General features: G+C 45.2%; 1 protein-coding gene and 1 long non-coding RNA gene across 4 annotated transcripts in view; one reads left to right on the top strand and one right to left on the bottom strand.

Annotated features, from left to right (window-relative positions):
* Nucleotides 1–440: 440 nt before the first annotated feature.
* Nucleotides 441–20,506, bottom strand: LOC132782763 (uncharacterized). Of its 2 annotated transcripts, none has more exons than XR_010910244.1 (4): nucleotides 20,417–20,506; nucleotides 12,705–12,804; nucleotides 9,085–9,287; nucleotides 441–4,278 (listed from the first exon to the last, which is right to left on the bottom strand). It is a non-coding gene; the product is annotated as an uncharacterized lncRNA (long non-coding RNA). The 2 variants fall into 2 exon arrangements; XR_009632100.2 differs by lacking the exon at nucleotides 20,417–20,506 and adding an exon at nucleotides 14,009–14,155.
* Nucleotides 14,171–23,887, top strand: part of SEMA4C (semaphorin 4C) — a 112,701-nt gene continuing 102,984 nt past the window's right edge. Inside the window, exon 1 of one of the 2 annotated variants that reach the window (XM_060786995.2) lies at nucleotides 14,171–14,470. The gene's annotated coding sequence lies outside the window, so the exon portion shown is untranslated. Of the gene's footprint in view, nucleotides 14,471–20,849; nucleotides 21,414–23,887 lie in introns of those variants that run through there. The other variant, XM_060786996.2, reaches the window with a different exon arrangement.

Below are 23,887 nucleotides of genomic sequence, written 5' to 3'. Positions count from 1 at the left end.
AAGAACAAGCCCTATGAGGAGCGGCTAAAAGAGCTGGGCATGTTTACCTGCAGAAGAGAAGGCTGAGAGGAGACATGATAAAGGCCATGGATCAAGATGTGAGGGGAAGTCATAGGGAGAAGGGAGCAAGCTTGTTTTCTGCTGCCGACTAGGATGCAAAACGATGGCTTCAAACTACAGGAAAGGAAGGAGGTTCCTATTGTAACTCAGGGTAATTTTCACCTTGCTCCAGACACCACCACACCAAGGCTGTAGGTTTTTGTAGTTTATTGAGAAAAGCAAAATCAAAACAAGGAAATAGAAATGCAATAGTTCCACAGGCAAAACAGAGACTTAAATGTAAAGGCAAAGTTCCCAAGATCCAAAGCCAAAAACATGAAGCATAATCCTTTAGCAATGGTCAAACAAAAGTGCATGGTAATCAGTTGAAAACAAGATTCAGGAAGCCAGAAACTTGTTGCTAAAAGCCAAGGAAATCTCCAGAAGTTAACATGGGAAGAGCAATGTTGGACTGACAAAAAACTGCCTGTCAGCTACAAGACTAAATACCCTTTGCGAACATGAAAGCATTGCGTTGACCTTTGGCACCATTGGCTTCTCGCTTGCTGGCCAAGCGAGTGCTTCTCCGAAGCCTTAATTGCAAATGATCTTGTCTGCTCATTAATTCATTATATTCAAGGCTTTGCAACCCCTTATCTTGGTCCAGCTGGGACAGATCCTCCACCTGGCTGTGTGGGATTTCACTCTCGCTATCAGTCTCTCTAACTAAAGGAACATTCCTTTCCCCGGGGACTGACTTGCTGTTTCTCCTTCAGCAGCCACACTATCAACCCGGTCTGAAACATGTACAGGAATCTGTAAACCATCAGTCTCCTCGTCATCCTGCAGGAAGTCAGGCTCAAAAGGCCCAAAGTCAGGCCCAGAAGGCACAAACAGCTCAGCTTCAGACTGAGGTCAAGCTGAGTCACAACAATTCCACCTGAACATGAGGAAGAACTTCCTGGCTGTAAGAGGGAGCAGTTCAGCAGTGAAGCTCTGTACCCTGGAGTGTGGTGAAGGCACCTTCTTTGGAGGCTTTTAATTAGAGGCCATCTGTTGGGGGTGCTTTGAATGCAATTTTCCTGTTTTGCAGAATTGGGTTGGACTGGATGGCCCACAAGGTCTCTTCTAACTCTAGGATTCTATGATTCTATGAATCGCAGAGTTGTGGTTTTACAAAGTCTTTAGCATTCTCTTCAAAAGAGGGTTGACTCTTCATCAGACTACAGCTCCTCGCATTCCATAGCATCGAGCTGTGGCAGGTAAAGCAGCATCAAACTGCATTCATTCTTTAGTGCAGATGCATCTTTGGATAGTTGAAGGCTTTCATGGCCGGAATCACTGGGTTGTTTTGAGTTTTCCAGGCAGTATGGCCATGTTCCAGAAGCATTCTCTCCAGACATTTCACCTGCATCTATGGCAGGCATCCTCAGAGGTCGTGACATCACCTATCTTTGACTATTCAAGACATGGGAAAGAAATGGAGTGCAAGGTAAATCCTGTTTCAATGTTGATGGTGCAACTATGCTTCCTATGGCATAAAACTGGAGAGGCTTTGGCATTGACTCTGCTGGGAAGTGTAGTCCAGACTTATTTGGAAGGCTGCACACTTCTCTCGCGTAGAGGTTGTGGAGTAGTCTGTGAGTCTTCCTAGCTCTTGCTCCTTCTACCCACCTGCCGCCCAAGGCACCTGTTTCATTTTGCCCATTGCTGGAGCTCCTTCTCACTCCTCATCCACAGAAGCAAACCAGCTGGTAAGGAATGTGCTTGCCAGGCGCCTCCTTTGCCCTTGCTCTGGCTCAGGTGTGAGCCTGCCTAAAGGCTTCCTCCGATTGCAGGTTTGCTGCTGCTCCTGGGCTCAGTCAATTATAGCCCTTGCCAAGCAAAGGTCAGCTGCTGAGATGGCCCACGGGGCTCCAGATGGGGCTGCAAATTACTTTTGAGAAAAGGGGCTGAGAGTGGCGACTAACCAGAGCAATCCCAGGTGCCTAGCGAGTATTGCGCAGAAGTATATTTTGGTATTTATACCAGAACTGCCTCCCCTTTTGTCTGTGCCTATCACATACTAAGAGGTGAACAAAGGCGAGCCAGGATTTCTGATTTAGATCAACTGCAGTTTTTTTTCCTCCTTCTCCAAGAAGAAAGGTTACTATTTCTCCACCTTTGGGATTATTAGTTTCTCTTTGTTCTTGTGCTTTCCGCAGAAGACATAAATCATACCAAGCCTTCCAAATAACTTGGAAACAGGAGTGTACGAACCCACACGATCTCGTTGATCATCTGAAGAGGCCCTGCTCGTGCTCCCACCTCCTTCGCAGGCACGATTGATGGGGACGAGGGAGAGGGCCTTCTCGGTGGTGGCCCCCTGACTCTGGAACTCACTTCCCATGCCTCAACTCTGGCAGTCTTTAGGAGGAGCCTGAAAACGTGGTTGTTCCAGTGTGCCTTCCCAGAATAAGGAAAACTCTCAGCAATATGCCCTCAAAATACACTTTACCATTGAGTTAGGACTGACTGTGTTCCCTCACTTCTCTCTGAAAATGTTTACGTCACATCAGCATTATTTTAATTTTAATCTATTACATTTGGTGCGGCCATTGGTTTTTAAATGCTTGTATGCCACTGTTGATTGTTTATTGCTTATTTTTGTTTATGTGATTTATATGAATTGTATTGTATTGATTGTTTTATTTTATTTTTTTGTGTATTGATGTATTGTGGGCTTGGGGAGATGGCAACAGGGTACAAATAAAGATTATTATTATTATTATTATTATTATTATTATGGTGGACATCGCATTTCATCACCAGGTGGGATTGCCAATTTCTTACCCCATCTTGGGTCTTTGACAAACAGCTTGGTCTGCAGGTCTTTGATGGTGATGATTCTATATTGATAGCAGCTAAGATGGTGTTCCCTGGAAGCTTGTGGATGGAATTACTTCAAGCATTCCTCAAGCTGCAGGACTCATCATAGAAAGTGAAAAATACCCAAACCAGGAAGCAAGAGTTGTACCCAAGACTATCACAGAACAGACAACAGAAAATGCAGAAGTTGAAAAGGCCAATGAAGTTCCAGATTGCCTCAGTAGTATAGTGTCTGGTCTAGTCAAAGGAAGTACCTCTCCATAAAAGTAAACACTGACACTGAAATACAACACCACCTGAGCTCAGCAAGTGCAGCATTTTCCAAATGAAGCCGAATAAGCCCTACAAGACACTCTAAACACCTTTGCAGAAGCATACAAGAAGCTTGGTCTCTCATTGAACATCAAGAAAACCAAAATGCTCTTCCAGCAGTCACCAGCCCATCCTTCTGCAATGCCAGAAACAGAGTTTGAAAGATGTAACATTAGAAAAAGTTGACTATTTCTGCTACCTTGGCAGCCACCTCTCCGTAAAAGTCAACATTGACACGGAAATACAACACTACCAGAGCTCTGCTAGTGCAGCATTTTTCCAAATGAAGCAGGGAGTGTTTGAGGATCGGGACATCCGTAGGGAGACAAAGGGGCTTGTTTATAAAGCTATTGTCCTCCCAACCCTGCTATATGCCTGCATCCCGAAGGCAGGAGAGCCTGGGCCCACGGAGGTGGAGGGCAAAGCGGGCCGAAGCACTTTGAATTATGCTCGGAATTGGATCGGCAGCCAGTGGAGCTGACATAGCAGAGGGGTGGTATGTTCCCTGTATGACGCTCTGGTGAGTAATCTGGCTGCCGCCCGTTGGACTAATTGAAGTTTCCGAACAGTCTTCAAAGGCAACCCCACGTAGAGTGCGTTGCAGTATCTATTCGGGATGTAACAAGAGCGTGGACCACTGTGGCCAGATCCGACTTCCCAAGGTACGGGCGCAACTGGTGCACAAGTTTTAATTGTGCAAAAGCTCTCCCGGCCACCGCTGAGACCTGGGGTTCCAGGCTCAGCGATGAGTCCAGGATCACTCCCTAGCTGCGAACCTGCGTCTTCAGGGGGAGTGTAACCCCATCTAACACAATTCACTGATTCCTTACATGCTCCCAGCAACTTCCACTTGCTTATCCTTTAATGTGATATTTGCCATCCTCTGTCAACAATATGCTCCAGTCCTCTTCCTAGGGAAATCCTCCAGTCTTTGTGCCAGAAGGTAAGTGGGCATCAAACGGGCACTAGGAATGGGAATTCACAAAATCCAATTGCAGAAGACTGTAATCTTCCTGGTCATTCCATCTCGGACTTTAGAACAGCTGTCCTTGAGCAAATCTAGAGGAAAATCGGAAAGCAAAACAGCACAATTGGACTATATCCAGAAACCCCAGTCCATCTGCAGCAGTTTTAACAAACCCAATGGTTTCATGGCACAGTATAATATTGTAACACTCATTAACACCCTCTCCTCATGATGGAAAGCTTCACCCATGTGAATGGCAACCTTGGCCAGTTTGCCACATCTTCATTCTGGCTCCCAGCCCGCATCACGCTATATCCCAGTAATACATTACAGCATTTGTAGGGTTATCTATTCATCTTGCCTTTAGGCAACATCTTCCCTCCTGTCTCAGTCCAGCAGTGGTCATTGTTAAAGCTGGATTTGTCAGTCCACCATTAAACTTAGAAGTTTTGCATTTCAGTGCCTGTTCACACACAGAGAGTCTGCTTATAAAGATCTGTTTGCAGGCACTTCATTTCAGGTACCTGAGAAAGTAGACGGAGGTGTATCTAAAAAGGTAAACATTAAGTCCAGTCGTGTCTGACTTTGGTTGCTGCTCATCTCCATTTCTAAGCCGAAGAGCCAGCGTTCTCCGTAGACACCTCCAAGGTCATATGGCTGGCATGACTGCATGGAGCACCATTATCTTCCCGCTGGAGCGATACCTATTGATGTACTCATATTTGCATGTCTTTGAATTGCTTGGTTGGTCAAAGATGGGGCTAACAACAGGAGCTCACACCACTCCCTGGATTCAAACTGCTGACCTTTTGGTCAGCAAGCTCAGCAGTTTAACCCGCTGCACCACCACGGGCACCAGTGAGGGCACTGGGGGCACCATCGGGGTGTGTCTACACTGAGGAATTAATTCAGTTTGACACCACTTTAATGCCAGTTGCTCCATGCTTTGGATTCATGGGAATTGTAGTTTCACGAGGCTACCAGCCCTCTTTGGCAGAGAAAGTGAAAGGCATTTTAAAACTGCGACTTCTCTGTGTCTGTAGCATTGAGTCATTGCAATTAAGTAGGTTCAAATTGCATTAATTCTACAGTGTGGGCGTCCCCTTAGTCAACGAGAGCTGAAACTTCCAATGTCATCCTCTCGGTCTCAGAGGTGCTACAAGACCCTTTTACATGTTGATATTCCAGAATAACATGGCAATATCTCTGAGATTTGCCACCTTGGCCCCCAATCCGATTTTATGCAGCCCCACACAGAGCAGTTTCCATCTGAAATGTTGGAGGGCATGCCATACAAGATGAAAAGTGTAATCCACCGTTTCTCAACCTGGGAATCCGGAGGCTGGGGGGAGGAGTTGCAAGGGGGATTTCAAAGGGGTCACCAAAGAGCATCAGAAAACAATATTTTCTGTTGGTCATGGAGGTTCTATGTGGAAAGTTTGGCCCAATTCTATTGTTTGTAGGTGAACTATAAATCCTAGCAACTACAACTCCCAAATATCAAGGTTATTTTCCCCAAACTCTACCAATGATCACATTTGGGCATACTGAATGTTTGTGCCAAGTTTGATCCAGATCCATCATTGTTCAAGTCCACAATACTCACTGGATGTAGGTGAACTATAACTCCAAAACTCAAGGTCAATGCCCACGAAGCCCTTTCCGTTGGTCATGGGAGTTGTGTGTTGCCAAGTTTGGTTCAATTCCATTGTTGGTGGAGTTCAGAATGCTCTTTGATTGTAGGTGAATCTAAAATACCTTTGTGACATGGTTTTCAGTAATAAATGTGTTACCTTCTGCTCTAAATATATAAAAATAGGTCATAAAGCCTTGATTAAATGATACACACTATCTAACATGGGAAGGGTCCTTGTTGTTGTTGTTAGTGTCTTGGCAAATTGACCAAGGCTTAACCCTTATTATCCAGTCTGATGTCCTTGTTCTTAGCAAAACTATAAGTTACTATCTTTTATGTTCGACCTCATAAGGAGGCCCAAGCATTGAATGCAGGCTGGAAAAATGACGAAAGGCAAAAAAGACACAGGGATGATTGGAAAACTAAACAGAAGCTCCCCATTGTTCCAACACTTTATTGCAGGTGTGATAATACAAATATTTCCCTGCCGTGGTGGGAAACAATGGGGCGGGAACCTTCTCATGCAAGGAAGCCGAAAGTGGCACTTAAAAGGCACCGGAGCAGACCTCATTTGAGAAGCTGGCAACTCCGCAACGTGGGTTGCTGATGAGAGACGGTTTAGAGATCTCGCCAGATGGAGGCCGATAAGCTGCGAATGATGGTGGGAGTACAAGCCTCGAAATTCTCACAGCCTGTGATGGATGGGTTCCTGTTTTGTGATCTTTGGGGGAGGCCATGGGCCCTTGTGGCAAGTGGGTGGGGGGCCCAGGAGAACTCAGCGCCTGCTTGGCTCATCACTGGGGAGGGGAGGCGTTGAACAGATGCAGGCCTGATGATGGATCCGTTCCCCTTCCGGAAAAAAGAAGGAGGGAAGGTGCAAGTCGAGGAGGAGGAGGAAGCAGCGGTGCGATGGATTCCCCATACTGATGACTTCCCTCCCAGCTAGCAGCCTTGCAGATTCATTTCTGTGGCCATGAGTCAGTTGGTGTGTTTCACATATGTGAGACGCGGTTGCATATCTTTCTTCGCTTGCAGAACATCTGGGTTCAGTTGAAAGTTGCAGAAGCAGAATTGCGCATTCAATCCCATTATGTGGCGCAGTGGGTTAAACCCTTGTGCCAGCAGGACTGAAGACTGACAGGTTGCAGGTTCGAATCCGGGGAGAGCGTGGATGAGCTTCCTCTGTCAGCTCCAGCTCTCCATGCAGGGACATGAGAGAAGCCTCCCACAAGGATGCTAAAACATCAAAACATCTGGGCGTCCCCTGGACAACATCCTTGCAGACAGCCAATTCTCTCACACCAGAAGCGACTTGCAGTTTCTCAAATCGCTCCTGACACGACAAAAAAAAAGGTGTAGTCTCCTTCTCTGGAGGGTTTTAAGCAGAGTCTGGATGGCCAACTGTCCAGAGTGGAAGAGCTTAGAGCCCACTCAAATTCACCACACTCCCCCAGAGTCCTCAATTTATCATACAGGGAGCCATTTAAGACATGCAAATACCTAAAAAGCCTACAGGGCCATTTCTCAACCTGAGGGTCAGCATCCCTGGAGGGGTCACAAGGGGGTGGGGTCTCGGAGAAATAGCAGAACTAAGGGGATGGGACCAAGCTCAGCACTCTGAGTTAGGTTGCCATGGAGAAAGGGGTGGAGCCAACTGCACTTACCAGAAGCAGACATTTTGAGGCTTCAGTCCTTTGGTCATCGAGCAAAAGGGAAGGTGGTTCAAACGTGTGGTGAACCAAACTAAGGGAAAGCTTTTAGCCTGAGTGATTTAAATAAATCAAGGGGACTTATTTAGATTTGTAGTTTAGCTGTGCACTAATAGGAGAAGAAATCCCACTGGGAATCTTTACTTCAGCAGGCAGCTGAAGGGAGACAAGGGCATTAGCTAACTTTAGTTAATCTGTCAAATAAGGAAACATATTTAGAAGTGTAACAACTAAAGAACTAGTTGGTGAAGTAAAAGACATCCTAAAGTTATATTAAGATTTGTTGAAACTGTAACTCGTGAAGCTTTATAACCCAGGAGAAGAGAACTTTGAAACCATTAAGACCCTTCCATGCTCCAAATAAACTTGGTTCTTGTTTTAGTAACTCAAGTCTCAGTGTACTACTTCAAAAAAAAGCAAACAAAAAAAAAACCTCACTACACACCAAAAGAAACACTACAGAGTTGTAGCAGTGAATCTATTTGAAAATCCATTGGCTGCCGTTCATTTTCCGGTCCAAATTCAAGGTGCAGGTGCTTACCTACAAAGCCCTAAACGGTTTGGGACCCGCCTACCTGCGTGACCGCATATCTTATATGAACCCACACGATCTCTTCGATCATATGGAGAGGGCCTGCTCACGATCTCACCTGCATCGCAAGTACGATTGGTGGGGATGAGGGACAGGGCCTTCTCTGTGGTGGCCCCCCGACTCTGGAACTCTCTCCCCAAGGACATCAGACAAGCCCCAACGTTGGCAGTCTTTAGGAAGAGCCTGAAGACGTAGTTGTTCCAGTGTGCCTTCCCAGAATAGGAAACTCCAAGCATCATGTTCCAAATGCACTTTACTAGAGATTTAAGATTATTTGCATACTGCACCTATCTCCAAAAACCTATCCATTTCACTTGATCATGTCCAGCATTTTTTTTAAAAAATTTAATCGTTACATTTGGCCCGGCCTTAGATTTTAACTGTGTCATGGTGTAATTTAAAGTTTATTGTTATTGTTTAATGTTTATTGCTTTGTTTGAGTTTATTTATTGTTGTATTTATTATGCTACTGTTTTACTGTTGTATTTGGCCTCGGCCTCTTGTAAGCAGCACAGAGTCCTTTGGGAGATGTTAGCGGGGTATAAATAAAGGTTTATTATTATTATTATCATTATTATCATTATTATTATTATTATTATTATTATTATTAAAATAAGGGAATCCATTAATAAACTAAATAGGAAACCCTTATTAATTGGTGGCAGCATAGCCTAGCACCTCACAGATGGTGGCAGCATACTAGATTGAATAGAATATCAAACAACAAAGCGGAAGCCTTCACAAGGAGTATTACTTGAAACCATGTCGATGTCTCTTGTACAATGGACTTCTCCTGACATGGGAGAATTTATAATGACTGTTGGTTTTACTAATGGGTCTATGGACCGTGGTTCGGGGTCACCACAACATGAGGAACTGTATTAGGAAGGTTGAGAAACATTCTGCTAAAGGCACGGAAACTCTGCCAGAGGGAGAGAAAAGAGGGGGAAATGATGCCGACCTTAATCCACCCTTGTTCTCCTTCTGGCTGCCTTGATTCCTCGGACTGCTGCATGGCAAAGGAGTCGGCAGTCAGCACAGGGCAAGCCCTGGGGCAACAGAGAGAGCCCCGAAGGCATTCCTGCTTCCCTTTGTCAAAGCTGGCTTTTCTTCTTCATCATCCAAAGACCCTGCTGGCAGCTCTTTCTTAAGGGGCCCTTTTTCCTGCATCAGACAAGAGAGAGAAAAGGAGAAATAGGAACCGGGAGTAGGTAGCTCTTTTGCCTATTAGCAAAAGACACACAATCACACATTGTGGCTGTGTTTGTGGCAGTGGTTTGGGGGGCAACCCATCACAGGATGATAAAGAGTAAAGATGGCAACGGCTGGTGGGAAGAAAGAGTCACCAAAGGCATTGCCTGGCTTCAGACTCAGGCTTCCCTGTTCAAAGGATGGCAGGGCTTTATAGAATCAGAGAATCAAAGAGTTGGAAGAGAACTCATGGGCCATCCAGTACAACCCCCTGCCGAGAAGCAGGAATATTGCATTCAAATCACCCCTGACAGATGGCCATCCAGCTTCTGTTTAAAAGCTTCCAAAGAAGGAGCCTCCACCACACTCCGGGGCAGAGAGTTCCACTGCTGAACAGCTCTCACAGTCAGGAAGTTCTTCCTCATGTTCAGATGGAATCTCCTCTCTTGTAGTTTGAAGCCATTGTTTTGCGTCCTAGTCTCCAAGGAAGCAGAAGCTTGCTCCCTCCTCCCTGTGGCTTCCTCTCACATATTTATACATGGCTATCACATCTCCTCTCATCCTTCTCTTCTTCAGGCTAAACATGCCCAGCTCCTTAAGCCGCTCCTCATAGGGCTTGTTCTCCAGACCCTTGATCATTTTAGTCGCCTTCCTCTGGACACATTCCAGCTTGTCAAAATCTCTCTTCAGTTGTGGTGCCCAGAATTGGACACAATATTCCAGGTGTGGTCTAACCAAGGCGGAATAGAGAGGTAGCATGACTTCCCTAGATCTAGACACTATGCTCCTATTGATGCAGGCCAAAATCCCATTGGCTTTTTTTTGCCGCCACATCACATTGTTGGCTCATGTTTAACTTGTTGTCCACGAGGACTCCAAGATCTTTTTCACACGTACTGCTCTCGAGCCAGGCATTGTCCCCCATTCTGTATCTTTGCATTTCGTTTTTTCTGCCAAAGTGGAGTATCTTGCATTTGTCCCTGTTGAACTTCATTTTGTTAGTTTTGGCCAATCATCTCTCTAATCTGTCAAGATCGTTTTGAATCCTGCTCCTGTTCTCTGGAGTATTGGCTCTCCTTCCCAATTTGGTGTCGCCTGCAAACTTGATGATCATACCTTCTAACCCTTCATCTAAGTAATTAATAAAGATCCTGAGCAGGACCGGGCCCATGACGGAACCCTGCTGATGGCACTCCGCTCATCACTTCTTTCCAGGATGAAGAGGAAGCCTTGGGGAGAATCACCCTCTGGGTTCATCCATTTATGCTGCCCAGTGCCTCACATCAGAGAAATTTGGGCAAGGGTGACTACATCTTTGTCACAACAAATCAGGGACAGGGAGAAAGGCTGCAATGTCAGCTCATCTCACAGGCACAGGCCCATTGCGACTGAAAGAAAGGGTCAGCCTTAGAGCAGTGTATCTCCACCTTCCTAATGCCGCAACCCCTGAATACAGTTCCTCCTGTTGTGGTGACCCCCCAACCATAACATTATTTTGGTTGTTACTTCATAACTGTCATTTTGCTACTGTTATGAAGCATGATGCAAATCTATATAAATAAAAATGTAATGTTCGTTTGTGGGATTAACATAACTCAAAACCCAATCAAATGCTAATCAAGGTGATCAGTTGAAACATTCACACTTAGCTCCAGCAGACAAGAGTCCTTTGTCCCACCCTGGTCATTCCACAGATATATAAACCCTTTTTCCTAGTTCCAACAGACCTCACTACCTCTGAGGATGCTTGCCATAGATGCAGGCGAAACGTCAGGAGAGAATGCCTCTAGAACATAGCCATATAGCCCAAAAAAACCCCTACAACAGTGGTTCTCAACCTATGGGTCCTCAGATGTTTTGGCCTTCAACTCCCAGAAATCCTAACAGCTGGTAAACTGTCTGGGATTTCTGGGAGTTGTAGGCCAAAACACCTGGGGACTCACAGGTTGAGAATCACTGCCCTACAACAACCCAACTCAAAAACCACTGAACGAATTGACACCAAATTTGGACACAAGACACCTCTCAGGCCAACAAGTGTCCATCACTCATAAAAACATTGAAAAACACAGCAAACGCTAATCAAGATGATCAGATGAAACATTCACACCTAGCTCCAGCAGACAAGAGTCCTTTATCTCACCCTGGTCATTCCACAGATATATAAACTCTTTTTCCTAGTTCCAACAGACCTCACTACCTCTGAGGATGCTTGCCATAGATGCAGGCGAAACGTCAGGAGAGAATGCCTCTAGAACATAGCCATATAGTCCAAAAAAACCTACAACAACCCAACTCAAAAACCACTGAACGAATTGACACCAAATTTGGACACAAGACACCTCTCAGGCCAACAAGTGTCCATCACTCATAAAAACATTGAAAAACACAGCAAATGCTAATCAAGGTGATTAGTTAAAACATTCACACCTAGCCCCAGCAGACAAGAGTCCTTTGTCTCACCCTGGCCATTCCACAGATATATAAACCCTTTTTCCTAGTTCCAACAGACCTCGCTACCTCTGAGGATGCTTGCCATAGATGCAGGCGAAACGTCAGGGGAGAATGCCTCTAGAACATAGCCACATAGCCCAAAAAAACCTACAACAACCCAACTCAAAAACCACTGAACGAATTGACACCAAATTTGGAGGGCTGAAGTTTATCCATGCCTGCTCTGGAGGAATGCCCCACTTCTCCAGCTGTTGCCTTTTTCCCTCCCCTCTGTCCCTCAACTGTTTCCAGTCCCATCTCCAGGTACAACATACTACTCATAAATCCAAATTTTGGATAACATTCTGTGCATCTGATGAATAGGCTGCAAAAGCTGACCTTACAGGACCTTTGTTGGCCATTAAGGATCCATAGGATTGGGGTTTTGTGTCTGTAATCTGGATTCTTAAACCTAAGGTTGTTCCCCTGAGACACAAAGTCTGTCTGGGTCGCCGGTCTCTTTCCAAACTCAAACCATAGGTCACCGTGTTTTTTTGTTTTTTCCCCCGACAGAACTTTGAACTCCCATCAGACAGAGATAAGGAGATTGGGCTCTGGCTGTATGTGGCCGCCTTATCCTAGGGCGAAGCATTGGTTAGTCAACGGCCCCATTTCAGAATCGCAGACGTTTATTCGGAGTGGAAAATCCAAAGGCAATCCTGCTGCAAATGCAACAAGGCCCCTGTCTTACACCACCTCCCCAATGGAAAAGACCAAGGGGAATTTCGTAAAACTGGCTGTGGTCAGTAACAAATTACAGGTTGCACATCCCTAATCCGGCATTCAAAGTAGTCCAGAATTGTTCACCTGGGTGGCTGAGATAGCGATCCCTTTGATTTCCAACGGTTCAAACTATTCAATGTGCAAAATTATTTAAAATAATGCGTTAAAAATTACCTTCGGGCGATGTCTAGAAAGTGGCTGTGAAACATCATTGCATGTCATGTTTTGACTTGAGTGCTGTCTCCAGTATATAGCATGATGTATGTATTCCAAACTGCAAAAAAAAAAAAAAAAAAAAAAAAATCAAATCAGAAATCCAAAATATTTTTGGTCTTTACAGTATTTAGAGATAAGAGATACTCTACCTCTATAAAGTATTTTGAGTTCTGTGCCAGGAGAAAGGGGAGATGATATATTAAATAATAATAATAATAATAATTTTATTTCTTATCTGCTTTTCAGTAATAATAATAATAACATATGATGCAGTTCTAAGGAGGATGGACCATGGATGATGGGATTTGCAGTACCTTTACTCACTTACTGAAACCACTGCGACCCTGTTCCAATGACTGATCAAGACCAAACTTGGCACACAGAGCCCCCGTGACCCACTCTATATCCTGCTGCAGTTTGGAGGAGGATGGACCATGGATGATGGGACTTCAAGTACCTTCACTCCCTGCAAACCATGTAACCGTCATCCAATGACCAATAGAGACCAAACTTGGAACACAGAGCCCCCATGACCCACTCTATATCCTGCTGCTGTTTGGAGGAGGGTGGACCATGAATGATGGGACTTGCAGTACCTTCACTCACTTACTGAAACCACTGCGACCGTCATCCAATGACTGATCAAGACCAAATTTGGTACACAGAGCCCCCATGACTCACTCTATATCCTGCTGCTGTTTGGAGGAGGGTGGACCATGAATGATGGGACTTGCAGTACCTTCACTCACTTACTGAAACCACTGTGACCCTCATCCAATGACTGATGAAGACCAAACTTGGCACACAGAGCCCCCATGACCCTGCTGCAGTTTGGAGGAGGGTGGACCATGGATGATGGGACTTGCAGTACCTTCACTCACTTACTGAAACCACTGCGACCCTCATCCAATGACTGATGAAGACCAAACTTGGCACACAGAGCTCCCATGACCCACTCTATATCCTGCTGCTGTTTGGAGGAGGGTGGATCATGGATGATGGGACTTCAAGTCCCTTCACTCCCTGAAACCACTGCGACCCTGATCCAATGACTGATCAAGACCAAACTTGGAACACAGAGCCCCATGACCCTGCTGCAGTTTGGAGGAGGTTGGACCATGGATGATGGGACTTCAAGTCCCTTCACTTCCTGAAAACAATGCAACCGTCATCCAATGACCAATAAAGACCAAACTTGGCCTACAGAACAGCCATTACCCACTTTCTCTAATAACCCAGGCTAGTAAATAATAAACAAAAACTTTCCCGCAGTTCCCTCTCTGTCCGGTAGAGGGCGACGTTGCTCCCGCGCGCCCCAATGCATCCTAATAAGGAGCAGAAGAAGGGGGGGGGGTCTCCTTTTGTCTGATCCTGTGGGGCAGAGAAGGGGGTCTCCCTCCTTCCTTGAAGCCCACCCCTCTCTCTTTCCCCGTCTTGCCCCGCCCCCTCTGACGTCAAGGGAGGAGGAGGAAGAAAAGAAAGAAGGAGCGCGGCAGAGGCGGAGGGAGGAGAGAAAGGGAGAAAGGGAGGCAGAGCCTGCTCTTTGGCTCCCAAGTTTCTCCCTCTTGTTTTGGAAGAGAGGAAAGGCTCCTCCTGGCACACTCCTCCTTCTCCCTGGGATCTTCGCCTCGTTTCTTGGGATCTTAATCCGGTTTGGGTCTTGTTTTTATCCCCCCCCCCAATTAATTCAGAGAAGAAGAAAGGAAGGAGGGAATCTGGAAGAGGTAAGAAGCCTGGGAAGGAAGGAAGGAAGGGGGGGGGGGATCCTGTGTGTGTTATTGTTGAGATGGGGATCTATTCATGATCCGGATCTATTGTTTTTCTCTCCCTGGACTCAGGTTTGTCTTGGAATTTTTGTTGTGGGGGGGGGGAGGCTTGGGGGAAAGGAGAGGTTGTTGCTTTGGGTTGGGAGAGAGAAAAGAAGGAAGGGAAGGAAAGAAAGAAGGGAAGGAAAGAAAAGAGAAGGGAGGGAAGGCGAAGAAAGAAAGAAGGGAAGAGGGGTTGGGAGGCAAAGAAGGGAGGAAGAGAGGAAAGGGAAGAAGGGAGAGAGGGAAGGCAAAGAGAAAGAAGGGATGAAGTAAAAAAAGGGAAGAGGGGTGGGCAGGCAAAGAAAGGAAGAGAGGAAAGGGAAGAAGGGAGAGGGAAGGCAAAGAGAAAGAAGGTAGGGATGGCAAAGAAGGGAAGGGAAAAAATGGAAGAGGGTGGGGAGGCAAAGAAAGGAAGAAGAGAAGAAAGAGAGGAAAGGGAAGAAGGGAGGGAAGGCAAAGGGAAAGAAAGGAATAGAAGAAAGGAGGGAAGACAAAGAAAAGGGAAGGAATGCAAAGAAAGAAGGGAGGGAAGGGAAAGAAAAAAGGAAGGAAAGGAAGAAGGAGGAAGGCAAAGAGAAAGAAGGGAAGGAAGGGAAAAAAAAGAAGGGAAGAGGGGTGGGGAGGCAAAGAAAGGAAGAAGAGAAGGAAGAGAGGAAAGGGAAGAAGGGAGGTAAGGCAAAGAGAAAGAAGGGAAAGAAAAAGGAAGGAATGCAAAGAAAGAAGAGAGGGAGGGAGGGGAAAGAAAAAAGGAAGGGAAAGGAGAAAAGGAAAGAAGAGAGCGAAGGCAGAGAAAGAAGGGAAGGAAGGGAAGAGGGGTTGGGGAGGCAAAGAAAGTAGGAAGAGAAGAAGGAAGGGAAGGGAAAGAGAAAGAAGGGAAAGAAAGGAAGAGAAGAAGGGAGGGAAGACAAAGAAAAGGGAAGGAATGCAAAGAAGGGAAAGAAAAAAGGAAGGAAAGGAAGAAGGGGAAGGCAAAGAGAGAAAGGGAAGGAAGGCAAAGAGAAAGAAGGGAAGAAAGGAAAGCAAGGGATGGCAAAGAGGGGAAGAAAGGGAAAGAAAGGAAGAAAAGAGCTACCCTCTCCCTCATTGCAAAGGGGAAGAAAGAAAGAAGGGAAGGAAGGAGCAACCTCCCCTCCATTCCAAAGGGGATTGCAAGCCCTCATTGTTTTGCCATGAGGAGGGGGCCTCCCTTGTAAACAAGTCTCCCCCAGCAGGCTTTTGAACCCCTTGAGAGACCTTCCTTTCCGCCCCAAATGCAAAAAAGGATATTTGCATGGTTTTTGCCTTGTTTCCCCCTTTCCTTTGGGGGCTTTGATGGGGTTGCCTGGGGTCAGGACCTCTCTCATTTGTGTGCATCTGTGTTGGTATTACAACGTGTATTTATCCCCCCCCCCCCAAAGGTGACCCCCTTTCCCTGCGTTTTGGTTCCAGTGCCCTTTTTGCAAAGGAAAAGCTAGCTTTGCCAAAGTCCAAACCCTCTTCCTTGTTTCCTCCCTTTGGGTTTGTTTTTGCAGCTTGGCACCTAAGTTTGTTGTCCTCCTCCTCCTCCTCCTCCAAACAGGTTTGTCCTCTCTTGTTATGTTTTTATTCCTTTGCAGCTGAGCAAAGAAAGTCCACACACCCTCCTCCTCCTTTTTTTGGGGGGGGGGGGGATGTGTTTTGATCAGGCTCAAGTTTCTCTTCTGGCTTCCTAAGCCTCTTCCAAAGGAGCCCATTCTTTATGTTCCAGAAGCATTCTCTCCTGACATTTCGCCTGCATCCATGGCAGGCATCCCCAGAGGTTGTGAGATCATTGTGTTGTTGCTATTGTTGTTGCAGAGGAATCCCATTTAATTTCTAATAATAATAATAATAATAATTGGGTTGTTGTAGGTTTTTCCAGGCTATATGGCCATGTTCTAGAGGCATTTTCTCCTGACGTTTCGCCTGCATCTATGGCATCTATGGCAAGAGGATGCTTGCCATGTTGGTTGCTGGGGATGATGGGAGTTACCATCTGCAAAAAAGACGCTTTCCAAAGCTATGGCCTCACCTTTGTGGATCATGGGAAGTGGAGTTGTGCGTATTATTAATATTATTATTGTGTTGTCAAAGACTTTTATGGTCAGAATCACTGGGTTGTTGTGTGTTTTCTGGGCTGTTTGGCCATGTTCCAGAAGCATTCTCTCCTGATGTTTCGCCTGCATCTCAGAGGTTCAAGGGTCTGTTGGAAACTGGGCAAGTGGAGTTTATATGTCTGTGGAATGATGTCCAGGGTGGGAGAAAGAATTCTTGTCTGTTGAAGGCAAGTGTGATTATTGCCATTGGCCATCTTGATTAGCATTGAATAGCCTTGCAGCTTCAAAGTCAATCAGTGAGGGTATCTGCATGAGGCAAATGAACTGTATATATATATCTATAGAATGATGTTCAGGGTGGGAGAAAGAACTCTTATCTGTTTGAGGCAAGTGTGAATGTTGCCATTGGCCACCTTGATTAGCACTGAAAAGCCTTGAAGCTTCAAAGCCTGGCTGTTTCTTGCCTGGGGTAATCATTTGTTAGGAGGGGAAACTCTAAAATCGGGACAATAAATAAAGCACAACACTCAGAAAATAGAGGAATTCCTGACAGGAAACAACCAGGGCCAGCTATCACCTCCCGACAAAGGAGATCTGATAAATATAATATTGCTATTATATTGATGCTGCTTTCCCCTTATAATTATATTATATTATAATATATAATATATAATATAATATTATATAATATAATATTATAATATAATATTATATTATAATATAATAATATTATGTTATAATAATAATAATTCATATAATATATAATAATAATATATTATTATTATTATTATTATTATATAATAATATAAGAGAGCCAAAGCGGTTGTGATAGTCAATATAATGGACAATGTAAAGCATGGAAACACTGCTGAAACAAATGCCCTCGGCTTATACTCGAGTCAAAAGTTACTTATTATTTTACTCTGTTATTACTATTATTTTTATTATATTTATTATTTTCCTCTTTTATTGGCATTATTACATTTGCATTGTTTTACTCTATCATTATTACATTTATTATTTTACTCTATTATTAGTATTACAACATTTGCATTATTTTACTCTATTATTATTTTATTACATTTATTTTACTCTATTTATTATTGTTATTACATTTATTATTTTCCTCTTTTATTGGTATTATTACATTTGCATTATTTTACTCTATTATTGTTTTATAACATTTATTTTACTCTAATTATTATTATTATTATTATTATTACATTTATTATTTTACTTTATTATTGTTGTTATTACACTTATTATTTTACTTTCTTTATTATTATTGGAAGGATAGGTAAGCACATTGACACTGAAAAAGTTTAGAATAATGGTTTAATCAAAGTTGGGCAGTCGTATTTTAAATTACAGTTTTATGTAAACACTGAAAAACATTTAACCTACTATTTCCTCAAGTAATGTAATTTTATTGGTATCTATATTTATTTTGTATTACCAGTAGCTGCTGCATTTCCCACCCTCGACTTATATTCGAGTCAATAAGTTTTCCCATTTTTTGGTGGTAAAATCAGGTGCCTCGGTTTATTATTTGCGTCGGCTTATATTCGAGTATATACGGTATATCCCAGTTTTATCTCTTGACTGAGACACAAAGCAAGAGATCAGTGGTATCCATATCTATATCAATAGGCATATCCAGCTTTTTCTCACTATTCCTCAATGCTGGGGCAATAGGACGTCAGATTAGGAGGCTTGCTCTTAAGGATTTGGGGGGATTTGGGGAGTTGCATCAAAGGAAAGGTCCGAGGAACTTCCCAGTTTGCAAACAGGACCGTGCAGAAAAGGAGAGTCTTGTACACACATGACCATCTGGGATCCTTTTATTCTCTTCCCCCGCCCTGTTCTTTCTATTCTTTCTCCTCCCTCTGATGTTTTCCCCCCCTTCTTTTTCTTCCTGCTCTTAAGTAATTCTAGAACTGCAAACAGATCCCCAGGGCTTGTTTACATCCGACAAAGAAAGGCAGCGAAGCCATGGAGCTCTTTATTATGAGTCTCTACAAAGGGAGGAGATTGTGTCTCTGTCCTGGCATCTGATCACACAAGTGGCATCGCGTATTACCAAGGTTGCCAACTGACCCCAGCCCAGTTTGCTCCTGTGCCTTTTTAATAACACTGGAATGCCCTCTGGAAAACAGGGGGAGCTTCAGGGCTTCAGGAAACACCACCAAAGCTGATTTGCATCTTCTTCGCTGAGGCAGAGGAGCAGTGGGGCGTTGGGAAGTTGGCAACTCTGTACAGAACAACCCAGTGGGAAGCTGCGGGTATGTATTTGTCATATACCGTTCTACTTAACTCTTTGTTGATGATGTGAATTGGGTTGTTGTAGGTTTTTTTCGGGCTATATGGCCATGTTCTAGAGGCATTCTCTCCTGATGTTTCGCCTGCATCTATGGTAAGCATCCTCAGAGGTAGTGAGGTCTGTTGGAACTATGAAAATGGGTTTATATATCTGTGGAATGACCAGGGTGGGACGAAGAACTCTTGTCTGCTGGAGCTAGGTGTGAAAGTTTCAACTGACCACCTTGATTAGCATTTGATGGCCTGGCAGTGCCCGGGGCAATCTTTTGTTGAGAGGTGATTAGATGTCCCAGATTGTTTCCTCTCTGTTATGAATTGCTACTGTTATGAATTGTCCTGTAAATATCTGATATGCAGGATGTAGTTTCATTCACTGGACCCAATTTGGCACAAATACCCCAGTACTTGTGGGGTTTTTTTTTTGTAATGTCAGGAGTGACTTGAGAAACTGCAAGTCACTTCTGGTGTGAGAGAATTGGCCATCTGCAAGGATCTTGCCCAGGGGACGCCTGGATGATTTGATGTTTTTATCATCCTTGTGGGAGGTATGAGGAGCTGGAGCTGATAGAGGGAGCTCATCCACCTCTCCCCGGATTCGGACCTGCGACCTGTCAATCTTCAGTCCTGCCGGCACAGGGGTTTAACCCACTGTGCCACCGGGGGATTCATTTTGTCATTTGGAAGTTGTCGTTGCTGGGATTTATACTTCACCTACAATCAAAGAGCATTCTGAACTCCACCAACGATGGAATGGAACCAAACTTGGCACACAGAACTCCCACGACCAACAGAAAACACGAAGGGTTTGGTGGGCATTGACCTTGAATTTTGGAGTTGTAGTTCACCTACATCCAGAGAGCACTGTGGACTCAAACCATGATGGATCTGGACCAAATTTGGCACAAATACTCAAAATGCCCAAATGCGAACACTGGTGGAGTTTGGGGGGAAATAGACCTTGACATTTGGGAGTTGAAGTTGCTGGGATTTATAGTTCACCTACACTCAAAGAGCATTCTAAACCCCACCAATGATAGAATGATAGAATTAGACAAGACTTCCCAGACAGAACCCCCATGTCCAACAGCTCCCTATTTCTCCTCTCCTATGTTTTTCCTTCCTGCTCTTGGCAACCCATTGGACACCTCCTCTTGAAACCCCCCCCCCCCCCCCCCCCCGTGGTTGAGAACCACTGTTCTAGCTGTTTCTTCTGACTTATGGTGATCTTAAGGGGAACCTATCATGGAGTTTGAATCCTATTCTCTACACCAGGCATGGGCAAACTTCAGTCCTCCCTACAGGTGTTTTGGGTTCCAACTCCTACCATTCCTAACAGCCTCAGGCCCTTCCTTTTCCTCCTCAGCAGCTTAAGCCTGAGGACCTGAGGCTGTTAGGAATGGTGGGAGTTTGAACCCAAAACAACTGTAGGGAGGGCTGCCCATGCCTGCTCTAGTGTATCGATCACCCCACTGCACTACAGTCTCCCTACCTGAGCTAGCCGGAGTGGTCTCAGGCCTGGTGTTGGAGTCTCAACAGCTCATTGTGCTTTGGAATGGGGCCCATTGTAAGTCATCCTGAGTTCCCCCTTTTGGGGTTGAGAAGGACGGGATAGAAATGCGAGAAATAATAGAGTCATAGTTCAATTCTCAACCTGTCAACCAAGGACTGTGTCTTGCACAAGCATCACATGACATTTCCACTAGTTTCTGTGTAATGCCTGCCACGTGTGTTGGACTACAACTGTCACTATCTCAGAAGCCAAAGTCCAACCTATGCGGAAGGGAATCTGCTTGCGGAAGGCTACTTTTTGGTTTATCCTCAAATCCTAGAGACGGAGAAAGGAGCAGACAAAACTCATCACAGCTTCTCTTCTGTGTTTTTTTTAAAAATTGCATTTCCTTTTGAGGCTTGCCCTGAATCCACAGGACGCTTCGCAAAGCCTGTCCGGCTCAGGATGACTTTTGACGGAGACGATTACCTCCTGCCAACAAAAGCAAAGCGGATGCCAAGGGAAAGGCTGCATCGAGCGTACTTGTATTTGGTGGATCTTGTGCTCCAGTTTGTGACCCATCACTAGTGTTCAATTGCAGCCGATTTTGGGAAACAGCAGTATATTCCTCGTCGCCAGGGGGCACCTAACCTTCCACTATTTTGTTCCCTCTTTCCCTGTTGTTTTCGTTCAAATTTCCCTTTTGGAGCCAGGATCTGAGAAGCGGAGTCGGATGCGGGTTGGGGAGGAGGAGCCGCCGCAGCCCTGCTTTTTTCCCCCTCTTGATCTCCAGAGAGCCCTTTCATCTTGCTTCGGTCTTTGGGGGTGGAGTGGCCACGTGGCCTCTAGAAGTGGCTTCCAGAAGGGCTCTAATTTAAACACACAAAGGGTCGCATGCCAAGTACCGTCTCGGGCAAAGAGGAGGAGGCATATCAACCTCACCATCACTGTGTCTTGAATCCTCCGTTCTGCAGCCAACTCAGCATGACATCTGTGTGTGAGTGGTTTTCTCTTTGCTTTCAAAGGCTTTGAAGCTGGTGGCCAATGGTTTTTTTTTGGGTGGGAGAGATTTGCTGGGGAGGGCAAGTTTGGAGAGATGGAGCCCTGGTTCGCAGACCGGAGCCAGCAGCCCACTCCGGATGGAATCTGTGCATCTCCAGATGACAGATCTGCCTCCAGCAGCAAGGAGAAGGGGGTGCGTGACAGGAAGGGCAGCGGCGGAGCAAAGCGCTCCCGGGTGGCTTAAAGCAAGTGAGTCAAGCTGTAATGGAGCAGCTGGGAGAAGGGTGGTAATTGCTCTTTGGTCTGTGATGCAACGTTGAGTCAGGGCACATTTGCATTGCAGAGTTATGTCAGGTTGTTTATTTATCGTATCAGAAGCGAACCGAGGGTACCGTTGTAATGTATTTAAGTTTTAAAATTTGGCATTATCCTCAATGTCCTTTGACCAGTAGCTGACCACTTGGGGTGCCTCTGGTGTTGCTATAAGAAGGTCCTCAATTGTGCATTTGGCAGGACTCAGGCTGCATTGTAGTAGGTGGTCTGTGGTTTGCTCTTCTCTGCACTTGCATGTTGTGGACTCCACTTTATGGCCCCATGTATTAAGGTTGGCTCTGCAACTCGTGGTGTCAGAGGGCAGCCTGTTGAGTGCCTTCCAAGTCACCCCGTCGTCTGTGTATCCAGGAGGAGTCTCTCCAGTTTGTTTTATTTATCGTGTCAGGAGCAGACCGAACAGTTGCTTTGCATTTTTTAACAAGCAAACAAACAGACAAAATACAAAGTTTGCAAGCTTGGTAGTTGATTAAATGTCCTTTGACCAGTATCTGGCCACTTGGAGTGCCTCTGGTGTTGCTGCAAGAAGGTCCACGTTGTGCATGTGGCAGGGCTCAGGGTGCATTGTAGGAGGTGGTCTGTAGCTTTCTCTTCTCCACACTCGCATGCCGTGGATTCCACTTAGTAGCCCCATTTCTTGAGGTTGGCACTGCATCTCGTGGTGCCAGAGCGCAGTCTGTTCAGCTCCTTCCAAGTTGCCCAGTTTTCTGTGCCCAGGGGGGAGTCTCCCATTTGGTATCAGCCATTGATTGAGGTTCTGGGTTTGAGCCTGCCACTTTTGGACTCTTGCTTGCTGATGTGTTCCAGCGAGTGTCTCTGTAGATCTTAGAAAACTATTTCTTGATTTAAGTCGTTGACGTGCTGACTGATATCCAAACAGGGGATGAGCCGGAGACGTCACTGCCTTGGTCCTTTCACTATTGGTTGCTACTTCTCGGCGGATGTCAGGTGGTGCAATACCGGCTAAACAGTGTAATTTCTCCAGTGGTGTAGGGCGCAGACAGCCCGTGATAATGCGGCATGTCTCATTAAGGGCCACATCAACTTTATAGTAGTATTAACAATAACTATAACAACTCTATGGCAAGCATCCTCAGAGGTAGTGAGGTCTGTTGGAATTAGGAAAAAGGGTTTATATATATGTGGAATGACCAGGGTGAGACAAAGGACTCTTGTCTGCTGGAGCTAGGTGTGAAGGTTTCAACTGACCACCTTGATTAGAATTTGATGGCCTGGCAGTACCTGGGGCAATCTTTTGTTGAGAGGTGCTTAGATGTCCTTGACTGTTTTCCCTCTGTTTTGCTGTTGTAATTTTGGAGTTTTTAAATACTGGTAACCAGTATAAACAAAAACCACAGAATAAACAAAAAAATGATAGCAAAAACAACTCTGTAGTCAAAAGGGTCCAGTCCAGTGGTCAAATGCCGAGTTCAATAAACAAAGTCCAGAGATTAAGAGTCTATACCGTAGTCAAAAGCCAGTCCAAAGGTTCCAGGATTCCAAGATTACAGGAGACAGGTCAGGATACCGAAAAATCCAACAGACCTGGGGGAAAAACCAGCAGCATCCACCACCAAAATACAACAGATATTTTTCTCCCGAAGATCAGTCTCAAGGTTAGCTCCTTAAATCCAGTAATACCCAGCTGCAACCCATCTCCTGCACACCTCCACCCCTAATTGCTTTCACCCATGAATTCCCACTTACAGATTACCAAACCCTCTAGAACAGTGGTTCTCAACCTGTGGGTCTCCAGATGTTTTGGCCTCCAACTCCCAGAAATCCTAACAGCTGGTAAACTGGCTGGGATTTCTGGGAGTTGTAGGCCAAAACACCTGGGGATCCACAGGTTGAAAACCATTGCTCTAGAACTAATACTCACATTAACCCTTCCATCACCAACCACCATCAACTGCAGAACATATGACATGGAGGTGGGGTATAAGTAAAGATTATGATGATGATTGTCCAAGACAGCTATAAAGTTTTCAGTTGGGACTGCTGTGAACACTTGTCTTTCTCAGTTTAAGAATCTGTTGTCTGGCCGGATGCCATGAGACTCACCGCAATATTTTAGAGGTGGAGGAATCTACAGCTAAGGCAGGTAGCCATTTTGTTGGCAGTTTTCTGGGACTATCA

Source organism: Anolis sagrei, chromosome 7 (genome assembly GCF_037176765.1).
Source record: "Anolis sagrei isolate rAnoSag1 chromosome 7, rAnoSag1.mat, whole genome shotgun sequence".
Classification (NCBI taxonomy): Eukaryota; Metazoa; Chordata; class Lepidosauria; order Squamata; family Dactyloidae; genus Anolis; species Anolis sagrei.
This window is presented reverse-complemented; position numbering and strand designations above follow the sequence as displayed.